Source organism: Heterocephalus glaber, unplaced genomic scaffold (genome assembly GCF_053883595.1).
Source record: "Heterocephalus glaber isolate CG9 unplaced genomic scaffold, H.glaber_assembly_v1.0 deba00001532, whole genome shotgun sequence".
NCBI lineage: Eukaryota > Metazoa > Chordata > Mammalia > Rodentia > Bathyergidae > Heterocephalus > Heterocephalus glaber.
In genome coordinates, this window is record NW_028258330.1 from 8878934 (window position 1) to 8902909 (window position 23976).

The following is a 23976-nucleotide window of genomic DNA, read 5'->3' on the forward strand; positions in this document are numbered from 1 at the left end:
GATAGAAATATGTAGCCACCCTATTATCATCATATTTTAAATTAATGTATTGCCATTAAAAATGAAGCTATATAAGATTTCCTTTACTGTCAGTTTATGAAAGTCCCTATATTTGAAAAAGATATGTATTCTCTATTAACTGTAACATGCTTTTTCCAATAAAGACTGTCAGAACTGTGTAAGTAATTGAACAGATAGGAAATTAGGACTCAGAGAGCTAGGAAACTAAGTGATGAGGCAGAAGTCAAACACAGGTCTGGCCAAAGCCCACATTCTTAATAACTATGACAGATTGCTCCCATAATTATCAACTTCCTTATCATAATTAACGATTCCCCAGTGTACTACCTGTTCACTGACAACAAATATCATTTTACTTTTTATCACAAAGGCTGTGGTAAACTGTTCTTTGGCACCCTCAATAAACCAATGTCATTGTATTCAGCTCCATTTTTAGCACCTCCCTCTTAAGTTGGGCTGTCATATGACTCCAATAGAACACAGCATGGTGATTCTACTTTTGTACTGTTAGAATCCCTGAGCTGACATGAAAAAAATAAATTACTGTTCTGAAAACACCACATGAAGTAGCTACGTGGACTAAGAAGTCTGGAACTACATAGAGATTAAGAAACCCAACAGACAAGGAGAAAACAGGCTCCACTCACACAGCCTGAGTCAAGATGTTCCAGGCATCCTTGTAGGGAGCCAAAAAGGTAAGTGAAGACACTACTTAGAGGTTTCAGCTCCAGTAAGAAAACACATGGAACAGAGATGGTTCATGCATGCACTCGGTCTAAATTCCTGACTCACAGAATCTGCCAGAAGTAACAAAATGTTTGTTGTTTTAAGACACTAAGTTTTGGAATAATTTATTATACAGCATAAAAAAAACAAGACAATAGCCAACTGAGTAAGGCTCGAGTGAGCATAAAGGAACAGTGAATGAATAAATGGTGAATGGATGAGCAACTTAACATCATAGAAATATTTATATTTCATACATGCTATTAACTTTTATTTTCTAGTAAAATTACTTTAAGTTCTCATGACAGCATAAAATAGGACAGCATATAATGGTGTTTCAGGAAACCATATTTTATGTCATTTAACAGCAGGTACTTACTGGAAGCTGCCTCTGTACCTGGCCCTATGCAGGGCTCAATGAGTACAACACTGAGTAAAATCAGGCAAGATCTCTGACACCTGGAGATCCCATGTGGTCAGGGAGATGGACATTGATCAAGTGATCACACAGAAGTTAAACTGGAAACTATTATGAAGGCCACAGAGGAGAGGAACATGTTATGAGAATATATCAAAGCAGGGGGAGTTGATGTGGTCGGGAGGTCAGGGAAGGCATTCAGGAGTAACTGATGCCTCAGCTAAAATCTAAATAGGAAGGAATTGAGTAGATTAAGAAAAATGTGAAGAGTAATCCAAGAAGAGAAAACCTGTGGACCAAAGGCTTGTAGTTGAAGGTAATCTGTCAAAGCTTCTGTGCTGCAGGAATACCACAAACATTATAAAAGCTACTTCATCTACTTTGTTTTAGGTTTTTATTATTTTCAATAATCTCAATATAGTAACTGTTCCCTAGTCAGATATGTAAATGGAGAACAACTCAATTTAAATTCTATCCAAAAAACCATTAAAATATATATAACCAAGAATAAAGGTAAGTATTCAGATAAATGCAAATTATGAACAAAGTTATTATTTCTAAAACTTATAAAAATATTTTCTATATTCAATGTAAAGAAGTTCAGTACAAATTACTCAAAATCATAAAATGTGAGAGTAGAAATTATGAAATACAAGGCATAAAAGGGAAAACAAACTTTTGATATGTCTTATGAAAAATAGTTCAAGAATTTTATATTTAATTTTAGTACTTGAAGTAAGTCTCTTCTATAATTAACAATTCCCCAATGAATTCAAAATGTATACAAAAGTACATAAATGTTACTAATAATGTTTAATTTTTAGGGTCTTCACCTGCCCATTTATACCATCATATTTCAGTGGGCTGCCACTTAGACTGCATTTCTCTACTGAAAATCCAATTGTTTACCTAATGAAGCACAGGGAGATTCTTTAGAGTTTCCTGGAAAAGAAACTATGGTTTTTATGTGTCCCTTGAAAGGCAATTAAATTGAAAATCCTGAATTTAAATAACTCTGAAGTAGTGACACCAAATGGATTGGGGCCAAGAAATTCAAAGTTAAAGTTAAAGCTGGCACTCTATCTCTAAAACAGACTATTGTCCCACCCCCAGCACCAGTCCAGAAAATTTAATTAAATCTAAGTTCTTACCAGTTAATATAAGTGGTTCAGAAAAGTCCTTATAAGGAATTTCATCCTTTCGATGGCCTTTTGTGTTTCCCTTCCTCTCCCTGGGACACAAAGACTTTATGTACATTTTCTCTTCTCTTAAAAAAAAGAGAAGAAGTTGGGGCAAAGGAAATAGTTTATCTCAAGTATTCACTGTCTTCCCAAACCCGAACAAAATTTTTCCCTTAAAATGCCTTCAGTCTCACTACTAGTATAATCCAGGATGAAGTTTCATCAAAAGCTATCCTTTTGCTTTATTTAACACATTTTTATATTGCTTAATATTTTTCCTACTAATTTTTCTTTCTATTTCTTCAAAGAGATTAATGACATAAAAATTCAATTACAACTCAAACATTAATACTTTTCCTCAAAGTTATTCTTAACTTCTTTAGCTGGTAAAATATTGGACTAGGGGTTTAACATTAAGTCTAAAATAACATTTTCAAAATGACTTAGAAAAATTAATTTCTATTTTTCTCTAATAAAATGTCTTGAAGACTCTATGGTAATTATTTCTCTTCAAAAAATTCAAACCATAGAACAAGTTGTTTGAACTTTGTAAGGGAAGTTCATTGTATTCAAAAACCGAATGAAAAAGTCGGGCTTTTGAAAAAATTTAAACTGATTTTCAGCTGTCAAGATTTTTTAAAACTTGGGGCCGGGGATTTAGCTCAGTGGTTCCGTCGCCTGCCCTGCAAGCTCAAGGACCCGAGTTCAATCCCCGGTACCAAAAAAAAAAAGATTTTTTAAAACTTATGCAATGACTATTTCTAAAAACTATCATTTGTTTTATTTAATCCAAAACTGTGTGAAAGAAAAAAAAATTGAATCTATTTCAACATGCATTTACCAAGTCTACTTCTTTATAGTACATAGCGGATTTTATGAGTGCCTATACTCTAAAATAAATATCTGTAAATAAAAAAGGGGAAAAGAGGTAAATAGGGAATTGTAACATATATGGAAATATCAACATTATATTAAAGGAAGAGCATAAGTCATGCGCTGTGATAACAAGGACCCCAAAATAAATTGCAAATGATAGCTGGGAACATGACAGAGTAGACAGGTCAGAGCCTGCACTCCCACAGAGGCATAAAGAAATCAAGCACGACTGCCAGAATAGACTTTATCAGAACTCTGGAGAACACTCAGAGGTTGAAAGCAACCAAGGAAACACCGAGACATAGACACAGAGACATAGGGGAAGGAAAAAGAGGAGAAGGAGAAGAGAAAGAAAAGGAAGGGGGAAGAGGAAAAAGAAGAAAAGGGAAAGGGGAAGGAAAGGGGAAGAGGGGAAGGAAGAAGGTAATAAGGAAGACGGAGAGGAGGGGGAAGAGAAAGAAGAAGAAATTAAAAATGGTAGGAAAAGGCTGTGATGTTTGTATTTGCTCTTATTTGGTACTTCTCTTTGGCTTGATAATAGTCTCTAAAATTGCAGCTAGCAGTGTCTTCCCCAATCACAATGAAATAAAACTTGAAATCAATAACATAAGGAAAATTGCAAAATTTACAAATACATGAAAAGTAAACAATACAGAGTTACTGTATGGCTACTATGGAGGTTACAGTCTGCTTTTTGTGGGGGGTTTTTTTTGGGGGGGGGTACCAGGGATTGAATTTGGGACCTTCTGCTTGTGAGGCAGCCAGTGGCACCACTGAGCTAAATTCCTGACCCTAGAGGTTACAGTCTTTTTTTTTTTTTTTTTTAAATTCTTTTATTGGTATATTGTAGGTATACAACACAATTACATTTCTCATTGGGAACTTGAACCTTTACATGATGCATCTTGGTTCTTATTTTTTCCCCATTCCTAGCCCTCCCTTCACCCCCTCCACCCTTCCCTATTTAAAAAGACTTTATTTCCATTTTTTCCATTTCTCATCATTTTTCCTCTTCTTTCTTTCCTTTCCCCTGCCACTCTCACTACTCCTACCCCTTTGGAACTTTTCTTCCTATTTTGCATTATCGATTATTCATTCTAATCATTGGTACATTCTAGGTATACAATATAATGACATTTATCATTGGAAATTTGCACCTTTACATAATCTCTCTTGGTTCCCATCTTTCACCCTTGTGGGGGCTACAGTCTTAACCAATAGATCAGAGAAGAAATTACAAGGGAAAATATCTTCAACAAATGAAAACAGAAACAACATAATAAATTTATTCAGAAAAAGAATTATTTATATGGGAAGTTATGGCTTTAAATGACTACATTTTCCAGAGAAAGTTCTGAAACCAAAAATCTAACTTACTTCTTAAGGAACTAGAAAAAGAATACTTAACTAAGCCCAGATCTAGAAGAATGAAAGAATAAAGATTACCACAGAGAAAAATAAAATAGGTACTAGAAAAGTCAATGAGAACAAAAATTGGATCATTGAAAATATCAACAAAATTGACAAACTCTTAGCAGAATAAGAAAAGAGACTAACATAATAATAAAAATCAAGCTATCACCAAGCTTAGAGAAACAAAAATGTCTCTAAGAGAATGCTATTCATACTTATGCATCAACAAATTAGATAATCTATATAAAATGGACAAATCCCTTGAAACACACTAACTACCAACACTGACTAAAAAAGAAAGAGAACACTCTAGTAGAGAGATTGAATCCATAAACAAAAGTCTCCCAATAAAGAAAAACTGAGGACCAGATGGCTTCACTAGTGAATTATATCAAACATTTAAAAAAATTCATAACAACCTTACCAACCTCTTTCAAAGAAATAGAAGACTGACAGAGTCTTTCTAACTCATTCTATAAGGCTAGGGTTACTCTGAACCAAAGGCAGACAAGATATGATACAAAATAAAAACTACAGAACCATGTTGCTCAACCAAAATACTAGCAAAAAATCCTCAACCTACTAGCAAACCCAACAAACAGCATATCAAGAGGATTATATAAAGATCAAGAACACACTGGTGGTTGTGAAGAGCTGGAGAGAATGTTAAGGAGGGCAAGGAAAAATAGGGAGTAATTGTTTAAGAGTATGGAATTTCCTTTCAAGGTGATGAAAATATTGTGGAGCTACAAGTAGTGGTTGCACAACATTGTGAATGTACTAAATGTTACTCAATTGTTCACTTTGAAGTGACTAATTTAATGATACATTAATTCCACCATGATCATTCTTTAAGTAAAATTGCACAACTAATTATGGGGATAAACTACACAATCATACAGTAGACAGAAGTAACCATTCATAAGAACCTTCCCTGCAATAGTGTATCCTAGGTGGTGTTCTATATCACTTTAGGATGAAGTTAGATAATTCTATGTCAGTAGGAAATTGCCTTTATGAAAAAGAACTTCTGGGAAAGGAAAAATTATGAGAAAAGAAAAAAAAATGGAAACGAAGTCTATGTAAATAGGGAAGGGTGGGGGTGGGGTGAAGGGCACATAGGTAATGGGGAAAAAAAATAAGAACCAAGATACATCATGTACAGGTACAAGCACCCAATGATAAATGTAAACGTATTGTACACCGAAAATGTACCAATAAAAGAATTTAAGGAAAAAAAATAAAGAACTTCTAATCAAGCTGTAATGCTGGCAGTTACTTGTTAATACATTTAAGCCTATTTTTCTGTTTAGATTAAGGTAGTTCCTATTTGGAGTTCCTCTCTATGTGGTAATCTCCCTGTGTTTGTGAGAAAAAAAGGGCAATACAGTACCAGCAAACAGGAATATGACACTGCCATTAGCACCAGTGCTGGTAGAAAGCATTATTTTAATCACCCAGGAAACTTAAAAAAACACTGAGACCCATATGCAGTTGCCCATAGTTCTGGTTTAATTAGTATGGGAAGTGCCAGGCACATCTAAATTCTTAAAGGTCTGTTTGCACAGTCATGATTGAGATCATTCCTCATTCACAAAGTTCCCTTTTTGAGACACCTCCTGGTCTTAGTTTAATTTTCTAAAGAAGAGGAAGGGAATGAGGGACTATACTAGGCATATTAAATATGCTGGAATTTTATCTTCATAACTGTTTATTTAGGTAATATATTAAAACTTTAAGATGAAAGGTTTTAGGACCAAATTACCCTTGCTCCTGTAATGCTTACTTTTCATTTACCAATTAACCTACCAACTCCGTTCTTCTCTGTCTACAGCTGTAAAATGAAAAACTATAGCATTGTCTTGTTGTGAAGATTGATTGGCACAGTATATGGGTTCAAGATTAGTAATAGTAGTAGTAGTAGCAGTATTTATGGGTAAAAAAAAGGAGGTTCTAGGAGGGTAACTTGTCTGATGTCACAGTTTATTACAAAGTATAGTGAGAGAAACCGAGTATCTATGTCCACACACCAAGTGAAGGGGTGGGGCTGAGTTAAGAAACAAGAGTCTTTGGGGTGACATTAATCAAACTTTTCTTTGCATATAAACAAGTGCCTGATAGTTCCTTTTGGTTCTCAAAAGCTAACTGTTTTCAGGAATTTTATGAGCTGGCTGTTAAATACAGGCATCAATAATTATATTATATGCACTTACTTTTTTGGAAGTGCAGAACCTTGCACATGCTATCAAAGCTTCTACCGGTGAACTACATTTCCAGCCCTACACTTACATTTTCTAAAGTTAAAAATAAAAGTCATCACTTCTTAATTTTCTAACCACATTTTACTGTCATCTATGCTTTTCAGGTCAATTATATAACCTTCACATTTACATATCACTTTTTGAGACAGATTTTTCATTACAGTATCGGTTTCTCATTCATAGGCATCCATTCATTGGGCTAAGAGGATACAATCTACTGTAAAGTCTCCTTCTCTTGCAAAGAAATGTTTTCTTGTCTTTTTTTCCTGTAGCCCAAGAGATCAAAAATTGAAGAAGATGTAAATTTTATTTTTCTAGAGGTCTGAAGTTTATGTATATACAAAAATTAAACTAGATATTAACTAGGGGCTTTCAGGAGAAAAGTTTCACTTAAAAATTGTCTCTTTTAAGATATGAATGGTAGGGCAGGGACTTGGGGTACTCTGAGAGAACTCTTAAACAAAACATATGAGAGAAGAAACTTCTCTGCTGTGCTTACCACAAAAGCCTATCAGCTAGCACAGAGTCTAATCCACAAGTACTATATATGCCTCATGTGAAGGAGCACAGCATACTGTCTCCAGCAGTCACTAGGTGACTTTGGACCAGCTTCTTGAATTTTTGCCTGTTTCCCTATTTGTAAAACCTGAGTAAAAAAAACTACCATCCTTTAGGTGATATGAAGATTATGGTGATCAATATATGATGTTATTTTTATTGCCATATCACATATTTCTGCAGACTGAAAGTCATTACTCCAATATATGAAAATTCAAATACATCAGTGGAATCACAGGATTTTGTCCTATAGCAGGGATTTTTTTTTTTTTTTTTTTTTTTTTGGACCTTACAGAAGCTGACACCTGGCTTACTGGGCAAACCATCAATACTGAAGCTATAAACATGACCTTTATTAAATAGAGAGAATGGATGGGAAATGTGCAGATAAACCAGAGATGTCAATAAATGGGATCTAGAAAATAAACTTCTGCTGGGCACGTACAAAGAAAATAAAAGGTTAAGGTGAACTATGGACAGAACAGAAGAAGCCTAAATGTCAAAAAGATGCAGTGGGAAGAAGCAAGAATTCCTGTCTTCTGAGCCTTTTATCCTCTGTTTCTCTTGGTCATTTCTATTATCCTCAGTTCATTTTTTGATGTACTGTTCACAAGCCCCCATGATTTCTCAATCTGTCTACTCCACAGGCCATCTCAACAAATAACTTGACAGTCATTCCAGGTATTAAGTTACCTCAAGGAGACTTTCCTCCTACTGGACTGGCACGCTTTACCAGGACTGAAATGTGTATCTCACATTTAGGAAGAAGAGGGAATTGCCAGTGGCTCAATTTTTAAGGTTTGAAATGTTATCTTTCAGCATCAGCCATTCCTTTTAAGAATGAGGTTTCAGCTGGACATGGTGGCACACACCTGTAATCCCAGCACTTGGGAGGCTGAGGCAGGAGGATTGGTGTGAGTTAGAGGTCAGTCTGAACTACAAAGGGAGACCCTGCCTCAAACAAACAAACAAACAAAGACTGAAGTTTCAATTCATTAAAATTTAATTCTACACCCAGAGCCCTGAGGAGGTGACCCTCTTGGGCCACCATACCATTGCCCCAGAGAACTGAGGAGGTGAGCCATGTGGGCACCAGCACCCAGCTTCCCAGTTGTGCCAAGCCATTACCTAGATCCACACCACAGAGTTGTAGGGGTCATAAAGGACATTGTTCTGAGCTTGAGAAGATAGAGTAGAAGTGAACAACAGAAAGAGGGCCGCTCTGAGGCCCCTTGATGAAAATAAAAGCCCACCAGAAAAGTGAAGAAAATATCTGCAATAAAGGCACACCAGACCATATTAGTTGGGGGAGCAGTAGTGTGGATCAGAGCAGCGCGGCTGGAAGCAGATCCTAGCCAGGGATCCGCCCCAGCCCCAGAGGCTGGGGCACACTGGCCCAAGCCAAACACCTGACTAGAAAAGAGCTGCACAGGGACATAAGCAACAGCCAGAGGTTTGCCCCAATATCATCAGTAAGTGCGGGAGACCCTAGCCAGAAACTTGCTCACAAAACATGAACTGGGATGCACAGCCCTCAGCCAAAGACCCTCCCAGACAACAGGTACATAAAGGCTCTAGCCAGTGGCACACCTAGATAGCATCCCAAGTGTGCACAGGCCCCAGCCAGAAGCCTGCCCAGACAACAGGTCAGTTCAGGGATCCAGAAGGCCACCTTTCTGAACCCAGGAATTAGTGTATTAGTGAGCAGCAGAGAAAAGGCAGCTCTGTGGCTTGCTGAGAATTGAAGACTACTGGGTGAGCAGAAAGTTGCCTCAACAAAGGCACAGCAGGCTTCATCTGTTGAAATGGGAAGACGCATAAGAAAGCCTCAAAACCAGGCTTCCAGATCACCTAAGGCAAACCCAAAGGGAAACAAGATGGAACAATCTGATACTCAACCACCTGGATTCCCTGAACTGGCAACAAAAGAGGACTTGGTAAAAATGAAATCAGATACCAGCAGAGATTGTGCCCATAGTGCAAGACATGATTAATAAATCTAGAGTGGACACAGATAAAAAAATAGAGGAGCTGAGGAACATGATGGAATGCCAACATAGGAAACAGATGGAATCCATAAAGCAGATGCAAACAGATTTCCAGGAGATTAAAAACTCCATTGAAAGTTTATGCAGCAGTATGAACCAATGTGAGGACAGAATTTCAGACATAGAAGATAAGATTGCAATTAGTGACCAGGAAAAGAAAAATTTCTTTAAAATAGCAAGGGTTAGGGTTAGGGTTAGGGTTAGGAGCACCCTGAAGGTTCTGCGCCCCGCCCCTACCTCACCCTACCCTCTCCCTCTGTGATGCTGCCCCTTATCTCTAGGTAACCCAGGGGTTCAACAAAGCGCCCTGGAAGCCCGCAGCCGGCCCACATGGTCCTGCCGCTGCTGCCTGGCTATAGCTTCAACCGCAATGCGGGAAAGGAGAAGTTCCATAAATCCCAACATTGGGACTTTTGCAACAATGTTAGGATGCTGGCGAGTGAAGAGAAGCCTGGAATAGGTGGAGAACCACTTATTGGGCAAAAAGTGAAGACTAAGTACATGATATACCCGAAAGGAGAAGGAACTGATGGACCGTCATGGGTAGCTTTTGATAGACAGGTTCTATGTTTTGATGTCTATTTGGAAGACAAAGTGCATGATAAAAGCCAAGAAATATATAGAATCAGATTCTATAAAATCTACTTCTACCCCGAAGATGACACAATCGAAGTATATGAACCTCAAGTGAAAAATAGCGCACTGACTCAAGGGACTTTTATTCAGCATCATCGGATTTCTCTCCCTCCTCCAAATGATGATCAGTTTTATACTGTGTATGATTTCAGTATCAATACTGACATCATCTTCTATGGCTGGACATTCAAGATTTATGATTGTGATAAATTCACAAAATAATTTTTGAGAAAAATAGGAGTCAAATTAAATCCCCCAGGACAGCATCCCCAAGATCCATATTTGAAGATGCAGAAAGAGACATTGGAGCATGTGGAGCCCCTGCATCCCTATGAATCTGTTGGCACCCGGAGACAGTTTTTTGAAGCACAATAGGAAAGTTTTGCATTTCTTCTGCCTGTGGGGTGACTCAGGCTCATTGTTTGGGGAACATAGAGAACTCGTCCTGCATTACTTCTTGTCTGATGATACTGTTGAAATCAAACAAATATTGCCAGAGAACTCAGGCTGGGATGCTAAGTCATTCTTCCTCCGGAGGAGTAAACTACCCAAGTATGGCCCACCTGGACTCCATCAGCCAGGCCAGATAACAGATTGTTCAGTTCTCAGTGTGTTTGGTGGCTTGTCCAACAAGCGAATGTATAGTTACATGTTGGATAAGTACAAGCTGGGAAAAATAGACCAAGCATTTTACAAGGATAGTGACCTGTTTTTAGGAGCCACCATCAATGTGTGGGGAAGGAAAGTTATCCTCTGTGACTGTGATGAATTTACAAAGTCTTATTATAAGACTAAATATGGAATCGAGAACTTTACCTCTGTTTCATACAAGCCTCATCCTCCTCCAAAAATAGAAAGGAAATTTCCACCTTACACTGGCTTTGGGTCTGAGGAGCATTCTCTCTGTTCCTGTCTGTTCCTCAAGCCTGTGACTTACCAGAAGAAGTTCTCAAAAGAAGATAGCTATGGCAACATAGGCAATGTACTCTGTTTTTTTTTTTTTTTTTTTTTTTGCAAGACTAATCACAGCCAAATGTGTTGATGCAGACAAGGTGTTCATTATTTCATATTTTCTCAACAATGGCATACTTTCGGTGTTTGAACTGATGGAGAGGAATTCAAGCTACACAGCTGGGCTGTTCCTGAAAAGAAGTTTTGTGAAGAAGTTTGGGTAAGAAGTCTTTAAAATTGAGCTCTCAGAATATATCAAGGTCGAGGACCTGTATGTTGGAGCCAAAGTGAATGTGAATGGCAACCTATTTGTGTTGCTCAGTGCTGATGAGTGCACCTTAAACTACATGGAGAAGAACGTAGACAGGTTCCCATTTAGCAATATTGAACTCGCCCTACAAAAGCTGAAAGAAGAACAATCAAAATCAAGAGAGATAAGATATTTTCAGCTGCTGACTATAACCACACGAAGATGGTGGATTTTAATACATTCAGAGACCTGTTGTTGGATATAACTGTCAATAAGCTCATAGACCAGGAGATTTTAACCATTGCACGTCACTACCGTGTGTCTGAGGACATGGGTTCAGATGTGAATCTCTTAATTGCACAGGCCCAAGAAAAGCTCAAGAAAAATATGTTTGAGCATTTTGAAAGACTCATTTCTAGCTGTGTGTATGAAGATTGAAAAGAAAAATGTATTGTCCAATAGAGACATCAAAAGACTCTGCAAGTGCCACAGGTTTCCTTTGACTGATGATCTTCTGGAAAACTTACTGTCCAGGTTTGAGGACAGTGAAGGACAAATAAATTATAAATCATTTTTCCTTGCCCTGAACTGGAGAATGAATCCAATGTCGGAATTGGAAGCCCCAGATTACATTAAAGAGAGATGTGAAGATGTTTGGTTTGGGATGCCATCACCTATTCCTGTGAAATTCGTTAGAAACTTAGGCCTTCTGAAGGATGTATATGGCTTAGACCAGGAGGGATCATGACAATTTCAGTCAACTTTCTTTAATTCACTGCTCTAATTTTGCCAAGTTTATTTTAGTAGGTATAATTTCCTTAACAAAAAAGAAACAAGGTTGATATTGAATGGAAATCCATAAACCACAATTAATTTTCTTTTGTCACTTTAGTTTTTCAGAACATCATATACTGCTGATGTACTGGTGCTATTAAAATTGCCATTTTTTTGTATATCATTTTATTGGTACATTTTAGGTGTACAATATAATGACAGTCATCATTGGAGATATGCACCTTGACATACTCCCTTGGTTCTTATTTTTCCCCCTTCCCCTGCCCTCCCTTCAACCCCTCCATCCCTCCCTAATTTACAAAGACTTTGCTTCCATTTTTTCATTTTCTCATATTAATTCCATTCCCTTTCCTTTCCCCTACCCCTCCCATTTCCCCCTCCCCTTTGAGTCTTTTCTTCCTATTTCACATTATCATACCTTTTAGTCCTTATTTACACTTTCAGTTTCTCACACTACAGAAACTATTCAGTATTTACACATGTGTGTCCTGTTTATTTCACTTAAGAGTATCGCCTCAATGTGCATCTATTTAGCAATAAATGTCTCTAATTTTTCATTAAAAAAAAAAGTTTAATGGACAGACGAAGAGTACGCACATCTGCCCTTGTTCCCCACCTTAAGGAGAAAGCATTGTACCTTTTCCATTCATATAAGGCGTTTTTTGCTGAAGTATGGAGTACATGTCTTACTTGTTGAGAAGGTTCTGTTCTACTTCTAGTCTCCTGATAGCTTTTACCATGAACAGCTGTAGAATTTAGTCCAATGCTTTTTCTGCAACTACTGATAGGATCATTTGGCTTTTTCCTTTCCTTTGTTAAAATGATGACTTATGGGGGTGGATCTTCCAGTGCTGAACCAACACTGCCATTCCTATAATAAAACCACTTTCTACATACTGCCAGATCTGACTTCTAATAGTTTGTTTTGTTAAACAAATTTTTATTTATGTTCATAGTTTTCTCTTCTATTATCTTTACGCAGTTTTAGTATTAGCACAATGTTGAGTTCCTAAAATGAGGGGAGAAGTGTTCCTTTTTTCTGCTTTAAATGTTTGATATAATTTATCAGTTAAAATGTATATGAGCCTGTTGTTGTCATATGAGTAGGTTTTCAAGCTACGAGTATACTTTCTTTAATAGGTGCTAGTCAAATTTTATATTTCTCCCAGAGTTTGTTTCATTAATTTGTCTTCCAAGGTACTTCATAGAAGTTGTCAAATTTATTTCAAAAAAGATTTTTGTAATATGCTTTCTATGTCCTTTTAAATTCTGTAAAAATTCTGTAATGTCCTCTAAATCTTGATACTGTAATTTTTTAAAAATGTATAATTGATATTGTATAATAGGAAGGAAAGGTCTAAAGGAGTAGGGAAAGTGGGAGGGGTATGGGAAAGGAAAGAAGGGAAAAGAAAAAATATGAGAAAAGGAAACAAATGGAAACAAAGATTTTGTAAATAGCGAAGGGTGAAGAGGGTGAAGGGAGGGCAGGGGAATGGGGAAAAAATAAGAACCAAGATATGTCATGTAAAGGTACAAGATCTCAATGATGAGTGTAACTATATTTTATACCTAAAATGTACCAATAAACTTGATGGAAAAAAATTTAATTCTACAAAAATATATGGGTAATCACTATGTTTCCAGCTCCATGCTAGATTTCAAAACAGGAACTAAGACCCGAGAAAGGATGTGTAAAACCATGACAGTATGCTCTAGTGAGAAGACACAGAGGTAGAAGAGTCACAACCTCGGATTCCTGTCACAGTGGAACACTGTAAACCCTGACAAATACAGAGTGCTGCAGTAAAGTTAAGATTGAGAAATAGAAGGAAAAGTATCTCAAAAATTTTATAGAATAATCTAGAACTGGCCAATACTCTTCCTTCTTGAAGGTAATGATTTTAATACACTATTTCATGAAACCTGAATGAGAGTCCTTAGAGAGCCACCATGAAATTATCATACTTGGCATATAAGGAAAGAGTATACATGAAAGGGATTATTTTCACTGAAAACTAAAATTAGGAAACTGAAAATAGGAATTGGACTTCCCAACTCTCTTCAGCATCAATAGCCTGTCACACCAAGGAACAGTAGTAAAAAGCTCTGTTTTCCAAATCTTAGCTTTGACAGATGCTGTCTCATCAATAATAAAAGGAGATGTTTTCCTTTTATTTCCTCAACCCCAAAACTTCTGCTAAAAATTAAACAATAATGACTAGAATCTACTGACTGTTACCATATGCCATGCTGAACACTTGACATGCCTTGTATCATCTATGTGAAAAATAGAGGGGAAAATGGCAGAGAGTGATTTTCTAAGATAGGTGTTCCTCTCTTTGAAAGAAAAGATGACTAGTTACAGCAGTAACTAACAGTAAATGAGGACTTTATAGCTTGTAACCATGACAATTCATTTGCTATTTGCAACAATGCCTTCTCACTGGCAGGGCAACTGATCATCTCCCAGGAGAGATAAAATGACTTATCCAAGTTTTCACTATAAGTAGTAGTGCTGGTCATTTCCTAGATTCTAAACCCATCAGATGTGACTTGTAGATATAAAGAAAGTTGAGCAATTAATCCAAAAAATAATAATTTACTGTCTAATCTCCTAAGACTTGTTTTGCCTTTGTCTTTTTAAAATTGACAAATATAAATTGTACATATTTATCGGGTATAACATTTTAAAGTATGTATACCTTATGAGATGGCTACATTGAGATAACATTCATTACCTCACACACTTATTTTTGTGGTAAGAACACTTAAAATCTACTCTCCTAGCAATTTTTAAGTATACAATACAATGTTATTAGATATAGTCACCACATTGTACAAAGGATCTCTTGAACTTACTATTCATTTCTAACTGAAATTTTGTTTCCTTTGACCAATAGTTCCCCATCCCCTCTAAACACCTGGTAACTACCATTCTACTCTTAGCTTCTCTGAATTCAATTTTTTGGATTCTACATTTGAGTGAGATCACGCAGTGTTTGTCTTTCTGTGATTGCTTTGTTTCATTTAAATAATGTCTTCCAGGCTCATTCATGTCACAAATGACAGGACTTTTTTGTTTTTAAAAGCTAAACACTTTTTAAAGTGTTCCATTGAGTATATGTTGCAGATTTTCTTTATCCATTCATCCATTGGTGGACACAGGTTGATTCCATATCTTAATTATTGTAAATAATGCTCTGATGAACACAAAAATGTAGATATATATCTATTTGATATGCAATTTTATTTCCTTTGGTTATACCCACAGTAGTGGATTTATGGCTCATACAGTGGTTCTAATTTTAGTTTTTGATGAACTTACTTAAATGCATTTCTGCCAACAGTGCAAAAGTTGTCTTTTCTCCCCAACTTCTTCAACACTTATCTTTATCTTGTGAATAACTGCTCTTATTTTTTCCATGTAAACTTTGAAAGAATCTCCTGAATATATACCTACTTACATTCTCTTGAACTAGATATTTTTAAAATCATCTACTACAAAATTTTCAAGCACTACACCTTAAAAAATAACTCATTATCAAAGCAATATAAAGAGCGATGAAAAGCATCTGACTAACTATGAAGCTTGACTGCAATGCTGTCAGACCTTGGGAAAGCTTTTTAACTACTTTGCTCCTGTCAGGAAGGAGGGATAATGGTATTATTACCCATGTTCATAGGGGTGCTAAGAGAATTGAATGAGTAAACATAACTACAATGTTCAAAATAGGGTCTGAAACATATTTGCTCAAAAAATAAAAATTACACTGAGCCAAAACTCTACTGCTTTGTAAAATGTCCCCAGCAGCAGATTATCTACTTGAGAAGTTGTGTGAACTCCTTTAGCTCACCAGTACTTTCAGACCACTACTAACTACTGGGCACTCTATTGTATACCATATCCACATAAAACTAAATTGTTACATTGTTCTTTGAAACTGATCCTTTATTTCCATATTTCATTGTTTTTTTCTTCAAAATATGACATTATCTTTGTTTTTTAAAGTGAATAATTTCCACTTTGAAGAAAATAAAGGGAAGAAAGAAATTACAGCTGCAAAGATAAGTCGAATGTTTCAAAGGACTAGGCCTGGCATCTTTATGAATAAGACGTGTTTAATTCAAAGACATGGCCTTGTATGAGACCAGGGACAGTGCAAGCTTTTTAGGGGGAACAAAATAGCCTCTCATCATTTCCCAATCTCAAGTGCATGGTGTCATATGCCAGTTTATTTGCAAGAATTTTATCAATATCAAATGTACTCACACATTTACTGTGTGCCTGCCTTCCTTGACCAATAAATAGAAATTGTTCTCTGTCCAAGTTCACTCACAGTGAAAGCCAGCAATAACTCTTCAGTTTTTTTGTCACCCCTAGTTTTAAAGATAAAATGGTTAGAACCACATTTCATAGTTTTATAGGCTGTATTTGGCAACTAAGAATTGCTCTGAGGAACCCTTACTTTTAACTTAGCAATGCTTAAGAATAGAATCTTTTTTCTATTCTTTCAACCTAGAGGTCACAGCCACTGGAAATATGACCAAACTGAGAAATCAGTGTAATAGATCCTCAACTTTGATTTAAGAAATTCTATAGGGAAATTTTATATTCATATGATATAGATCTAGATACATTATAAAAGTTATTTCTTTCATTATTCCTTTAAATACTAATGTGTTCAACATTGAGAAGAGTAAAAAATATTAAAAAGAAGAGTCACCATAATCTGCATTTCGTACAAATACTAGAATGGTTCTAATATAAAAGTTGTAATTGCTACAGTTGATGGATGAGAATGTTGTTATCTATAGGTCAATATTCTACTATTATGGTAGTCTGTATTTCTCAAACATGGTTGCAACAATACTTCCCATCCTTTATGCACATCTTTCAATATGACTTTGACACCTCTCCTGTGAAAAGGTAGGTGCCTATGGTCCTTCCTCTTAAAGTTGGATGGATTGGTGACTATGATGGAAGAAACAGTAAGTCACGACTGGTTATAAAATGTGATGCACTTCTGCCCCATTTCTGTGAAGATGCTCACACTTGGTCCCCGGTCATTATGCAACAGGCAAGCTGAAGCAGTTCATGAAGAAGCCTACTTGGAAAAGGAAAGGAGTATCCACAGAAGCCAAGAACCAATTTAGCAGCCACATGAATAAGGAACCTTAAAAGTACATATTCCCATCCCCAGGTGAGCCACCTCAGTTGATACACTATAGAGCAGAAATGAGCTATGGCTATTGAGATTTGTCAGAAAAATATGTTATTATTGTTATTTTAAAGAACTAATTTTGAGGTGTTTTGTTAAGCGACAGTAGATACCTGACTAAATGTTAATAGTAAGGATTACTATACTTAAGCTGCAAGGATAAGTCGAATGTTTCAAAGGACTAGGCCTGACATCTTTATGAATAATATGTTTAATTCAAGTTATGCAGCAATACGGTGATAAAAATTTTAAATGTAAGCTGGGCATGATGGCACACACCTGTAATCTCAGCACTCCAGGGGCTAAGTCAGGAGGATTACTGAAAATTTGAGGCTAGTCTGGGCTACATAGTGAGTTCAAGCCCAACCTGAACTGCATAGAAGACCCTATCTAAAAAACAAACAAACAAACAAAAGGAATTTTAAATTTAGTAACTCAGTTTAACCTCACAATAACTCCATGGCACAGAGAGTATTATGATTTCTAATTATCCATAAGTTAATTAAGCTAGCAAGTACCAGAACTGGGCTATAAACTAGAAGTTCTAGCACAAAACCAATGGTCAGGATTATACATCACTAAATCAGGCTCCAATAGCTGTTCTTGACTAGTCAGTATCTACTGCCCCGACCCTACTCAGCCACATTCTTCTCTTTCTATTTAGAAAGACACACATTCAAGTGTAAGTACTCCTTCTCAAACACTGATGAGTGTTATCATTTTCACAAAGGGGTCCTTTCTACTGCTGGTGTTCTCAAGAACAGAATAAAAATTAGTCTTTACCAAAAATATTTTAAACATAATTTTAATATTTAAAAATATATATTTATTATAAAACAACTGAAAAGCTGAATATAAATTAAAAATCTCATGATAGTACTAGATAACCATTTTAATATTTTTCTTTTTTCTATTTCAATTTTATTTTTAATATCACTAAAGTCATACATATAGTTTTATATCCTCATTTGTTCACAATTATATAATCAGTATATTCCCTTATCACTCAAAAATAAGCACTGAATCCATAAATGATAGCAAATGGACTATCTCCAAAAACATAATTTATATTTTATTAATGGATTATCTGGTTGCTTCTATTTTCTTTCATTTTACAAATAATTTGGCAGTGAACATCTTTCTTAAAATTCCCTTAGGATTGTTTCCTAGAGCAGAAACTACTAAGTTAAAAAATATATGAATTGTTGAGGCTTTTTAGATATATTTCTAGAAAGGTATAATTTTACCCTACCAGTCACAGAATCATGCTTCATTCTGTCTTATTTTAATTATAATTCAAAATACTATTTTGTAATTTCACAGGTTGTAAGTGGAATGTTTTAGCTTTAATTTTGTTGATTACCTGTATAGAGACCACAAATAATCTTATATATGAGAACATAGTAAACATTATAAAATGATATACTAATATAATAGCAACTACCTTTTATTGAACACTTACTATGTTTTGGTATACATTTAGACCAGTCATGTACAGTTAACCTACACGACAACACTAAAATTTAGATTTTTATTTTCTTCTGACCTCAGGGAAGCTGAGATACAGAGAGATTGAGTTATTAGCTTCAACTACAGAGTTTCCATTTGGGGATCTAAATCTAGGTCTATGTGACATCAAAATTTAATCTATTTCTGTTATTTTATAATACTGGGCCAATGAATGGCTGCAATAGATGAGTAATAAAAGTTATAGATAATTCAAGTTAATTGTTTTTACTCTATGTTGCTCTTACATAAATGTATATGGGAAGAAACTTGTCTTCTAAAACATATTTTCTAAAGAACAAAACAAATATTCTAGCCTTTGAGCATATAGTTATAAGTAAAACTTATAAATTAAAAATTACTATTCACATAAAGCAGAAGTTCTCAACTGTTTCTTTCCTTTCAAAAATATCTATATATTCTTAAAAATTATTGAAGTTTTGAAGACCTTTTTTTTGTAATGTGGGTTATATTTCTCCATGATTACTATATTAGAAAATAAAACTGAGAAATTTAAAAAATATTTACATATTCATTTAAAGATAACAAATCCAATGCATACTTATATAATTTATATAGTATGAGGACACTATAGTTTTCAAAGCAAATAGGACATTTATTCAGAAAAGTGGCATTGCCTTACCTTTCTGCAGGTCATTTTAATGTCTGACTTAACTCTAGATAACTAGGTTCCCATTTTTTGCTTTGGCATTTAGTGTGTTGTAATAGGGCATGTCATGTAGATTGAAAAATTCTACATGTGTGAAAAAATGAAAATGAAAAGGCAAACATCTTAATATCACTATAAAATTTTTTTTACTTTATAGACCCTATACCCTATGACAGAGTCCTTGTATCACTTTAAAAATGGCTGGTTTGTGGCATTCAAACATTGATATCCACTTAAAAATCAACAAGGAAAAGAATATTTTAGAATAGCATATATATGACCTTAGCATAAGAAATGATCTTATTGAATAAATAAAAGAAACACAAAACACAAAACTTTGAGTTATGGAAACATTTTTTAATGAAAGCAAAAACACATACACTTACAGAAGATACTTCCAACACAAATATACATGCAAATAATTAATATCTAGATTATATGAAACATTGCTACAAAGAAAAATGCAGATAACTCAGAATACAAGGGAAAGAACATAAAAAAGGCATTTCAAAGTAGAGAAAATCCTAAGGACCTGCATATATCTAAAAAAGTGTGCAACCCAGTAAGAGCAGAAAACACAAAAAAACACAACAAAGCATACTATTTCCTGCTCATGACACTAGAAAAAACAAACAAAACTCTGGACAACTTAGGACTCAAATACTACTAATGGGAATATAGCAACCACTTCGGAGACAACAGACAAGCTGAATGCCTACTTTCTATCCACCTTCACATTTTTTTCTTCTTAAAGGCATAGGTTGTTCATGTGTTTCCTTTCTCCTGGTGAAAATATTAAAGAGTAACTGGCCCTATGCCCCAGTCAGTTATCACAGTTTCATGGAACCTTGTAAGTGATCAATCCAGGCATTTACATATGATTCAATTTTAGCCAATAAAATATGGAAGTCGAGAGGGGAAGGTTTTCTAGGAAAAGCCTCTATGTTCTTCAAAAAAGACAGAAAGATAAAATTCCCCAGGTATTTTTTTTTTTTTGGTCTGTATGTGATTCCTCCTGAAGAATTGATTGCTTTTCCATGAAGAAAGAAGCCACTAAGTTAATAATTATGCAAGCCTAGAGGGGCTCTCTCACCTAACTTCTTATTTGAGGTAATAAATTCATTTAAACTATTTTAAATTCTATTGTGTATTACAGCTGAAAGCAAACTAACAGAGAAAAAAATTTCAGTAGAGGGGAAAAAACCAAGTCATCTTCTAAAACCCAGAAATTCCATTTTTAGGGACATAAACCAGAGACATTCCCACCTGTGGAATAGGAGATAATAAAAACAATGTTCCTTGTGTCTTCTTTGTGCAGGGAACAATTGAATGTAGTTTTGCAGTTAATTAAATTTGAAAATAATTGTAATTAATTATAACATAACCACTTATGATAATATATTTGTAATTCAGCTATCCTTTCTAGAATAAGGATATAACTATTTTGAAATATGAGATCAAAATTCTCCATTATAAAGCATCAGGGATTGCAAGGGTACATCCTTTCTGCTGAACAATCTCGTAATTACCATAAATTCATTAAGTATGTCAGCTTTATGATCAATTTTACCTCAAAGAAGATGTTTAATAAATATATTTGATTAAGCACAAGGATTTAGCCAGAAATATTTTTATCTACTGATGATATGCAACTATTGATATCATGGAGACAAGGTCTCCATGTTCTTAAGTAAAGAAGTTTAAAGAAATATAGTATTTTCCTAATTTATAAGGGAAATATTTTTTATAGGATGTTATAGAGGTTTGAAAGACTATACCACTCAGTGTTGACAATAATAAGAATTTATATTATTATTGTGTTGTTGTCATTGTTGTTGTTGTTGTTTTGTTGGAGTCAGGGTCTCATGTATATTTCAGGCTAGGTTTGAACTCACTACATAGTCCAGGCTGGCCTCTCACAGCGACCCTCCTGCCTCAGCCTCCTGAGAGATTATTTTTATTTTACTCTTATGATCATTATTTTCTAATTGTCTATCACAAACATAGAATTTTAGACAACAGTATCATTTAATGGCTATAGGTAAATTATAAAATGAGTCCCAGAGTTGATTGCAACAAGTTTAATAGAAATAGTTCATTTTTATAGTAAAAAAAATCCATAAATGGCTCTTAATGGTATAACTTACCTAAGTCATTTTTTCAACTCTCTTAATAGTATTTTAAAATGAATTTGTAGGCATTCTATGTTAGAGATATTGAGAGAAAAAATACAATTAGGGCATATTCCATCAAAAATCAAATACTGAGATGAACAGAACACTTGGTTTTCCTTAACTAATGAGTGAATACATCCATTTGTTAGTCTACTAATGAAGGATATTGTTCATAAAGGATAAGTCAAAAGAAGGAATGAGGTTCAGAAGAGCCAAGTATAAATAGAAATCCATATTAGGATTAGGTACATCATTTGGTAGATGACACATCTCAAATCAGTACAACTTTCTTCTTAATATTTTGTATCATGTACTTTCTGATACAAATTACCTTAATGTAAAACCCTTAATGTCACAGCATTTTAATTCTATGTTCCAAAACTGTACATTTGTTCTGGTTTCATATATTGGAGGATCCTGTTGTCTCCACTGACACTGCAATGTTAGACTAGATATTAATTTGAATACAAACCAGACATTTTAGAAAGCTGTCCCATGTTCTTAGTGGATGTTTAGGTGATTTAGCTGTGACATGGCTTCATGCACACATCAGCCAATAATAGCCATGGTATAACTATGGCTTTCTTGGAAAGTGTCAGCTTTCATGGTGCTAAAGCAAATGGTCTCTGCGTCATATAGAGGAGACCCATTCATAGTATGTATGCCTGGATGCAGAAAAGATAATGCCTAAGTAATCCCAAGGACTTGCCAGAAAATTTAAAACTGCCAGCTTTTGGAAAGCCTCAGCTCTTCTATAGAAGAGGCCAAGAAGGGAGTGAGTACAGTTAAGTCATATTTCTCAATACCCCAAACTAGTAGCAGATCTCTACATTTGTGTTACCTTACTCATCCTCTGCAATCAAATTTTACTATTTTAGTCTACACTTAGTTTTCTACTGCTCTCTTCAAATCATCAGCATTACTGGAATTCTAGTCTCACTACAATGAGATTATGTTACCCAAATCTATGAACTTTTCTCTTCTTCCTCACCAGTATCTGCTATTCATTGATCTCTTCTATCCTTCTCAAAAATTCACAAGGATGGGTTAAGGCAATGTGCTTTATAAATATCCTTAGAAAATTCCCTCTCTTTTCCTTGCTTGTACTTTATCACCACAGTAACAGATACACAGTTCAAAATCTACCTATCAAGACTCTTTACCTCAAATTATAATGCTATTTGTTAGCTCAGTATCTCTGATTTTTTTCCTTACTATCTCTTCAAACATTTTCCCTCCTGAGCTGCTTTCTTTCTCATTTCAAATACAGTTATGTAGCCAGCATGCACTGGTTAATTTACTGCTAACCATCTCAAGCAAAAATCAAGAACAGGTTTCTTTGTCTTTACATACTTTTGGGATTGTCCATGAGCCTATACAACCAGCTGTCTTGAGATGATTTTGTTTTGCCTATAATCTATGTATAAGTGGATAGAACAATGTTACAAGGTTAGTTATGAAGTATTTGGAAAACAAAGAATGTACCCAAAATAATCAGACTTATGACACATACCTCACTATTCATAAACATTTGTTGAAAGCTGGTCCAGGAAAGAGACACAGAGTAAACCAGGTGTCAACCCACTGCTGAACAATTTCCATGCAAGAGGTTATTTAGACAATATCACCACTCATTCCCAAGTAATTCAGTGATTTAGACAGCATTAAAATCAATCTAAGCTAAGAGAAGCTACTGAGGTAGATAAAGTACATTAAAGATTGTAACACATCTGAACTGGAATGGCATCTGTTTCTCTGATATCTACAGATATTGCCACACACACACACAAAAAAAGGGCCTTGATATTATCATTAGTGTTCCTAGCACAATTTCTTGACCTGGTATTTGCTATGCCATTGATAGAAAACAGTTCTACTGGAACGGAGACAGTAGTATATACTCTTTGCTGAAAGGTTCTTTAAGCACACTAGATCATGTAGGAAAAAAGAAGTCAAGGGAAAAGAAGGTTTTAAAACATAGTAGGCATTCTAGGAGGCTGAGGCAGGAGGATCACAAGTTTGAGCACAACCTGGGGGGCAACTTACTGATTCATCAAGACCTGGACTGAAGTTCAGGGAAAAGCCTTGGTTGGGCACTTCGGTTCCATCACCAGGATCACAAACACAAAGAAAAGGCAGAATATGAGTTAAACAGGAAGTCTGGGCTGGGCGGGGGGACTAAGAAAGAAACTTACAGTCCTATCTTATAGTGTTCATATTTTTGCTATTAAACTGGATCTTGATTAAAACTTTATTTTTCTCCAACATATTTC

The 23976-nt window shown here is 35.3% G+C and overlaps 1 protein-coding gene and 1 pseudogene across 11 annotated transcripts in view; one reads left to right on the plus strand and one right to left on the minus strand.

Moving 5' to 3' along the window:
* Macrod2 (mono-ADP ribosylhydrolase 2) overlaps positions 1-23976 on the minus strand; it is a 2157923-nt gene that overhangs the window by 1778649 nt on the left and 355298 nt on the right. The gene's annotated exons all lie outside the window — the stretch shown is intronic.
* Positions 9833-12170, plus strand: LOC106009028 (EF-hand domain-containing family member C2 pseudogene; annotated as a pseudogene).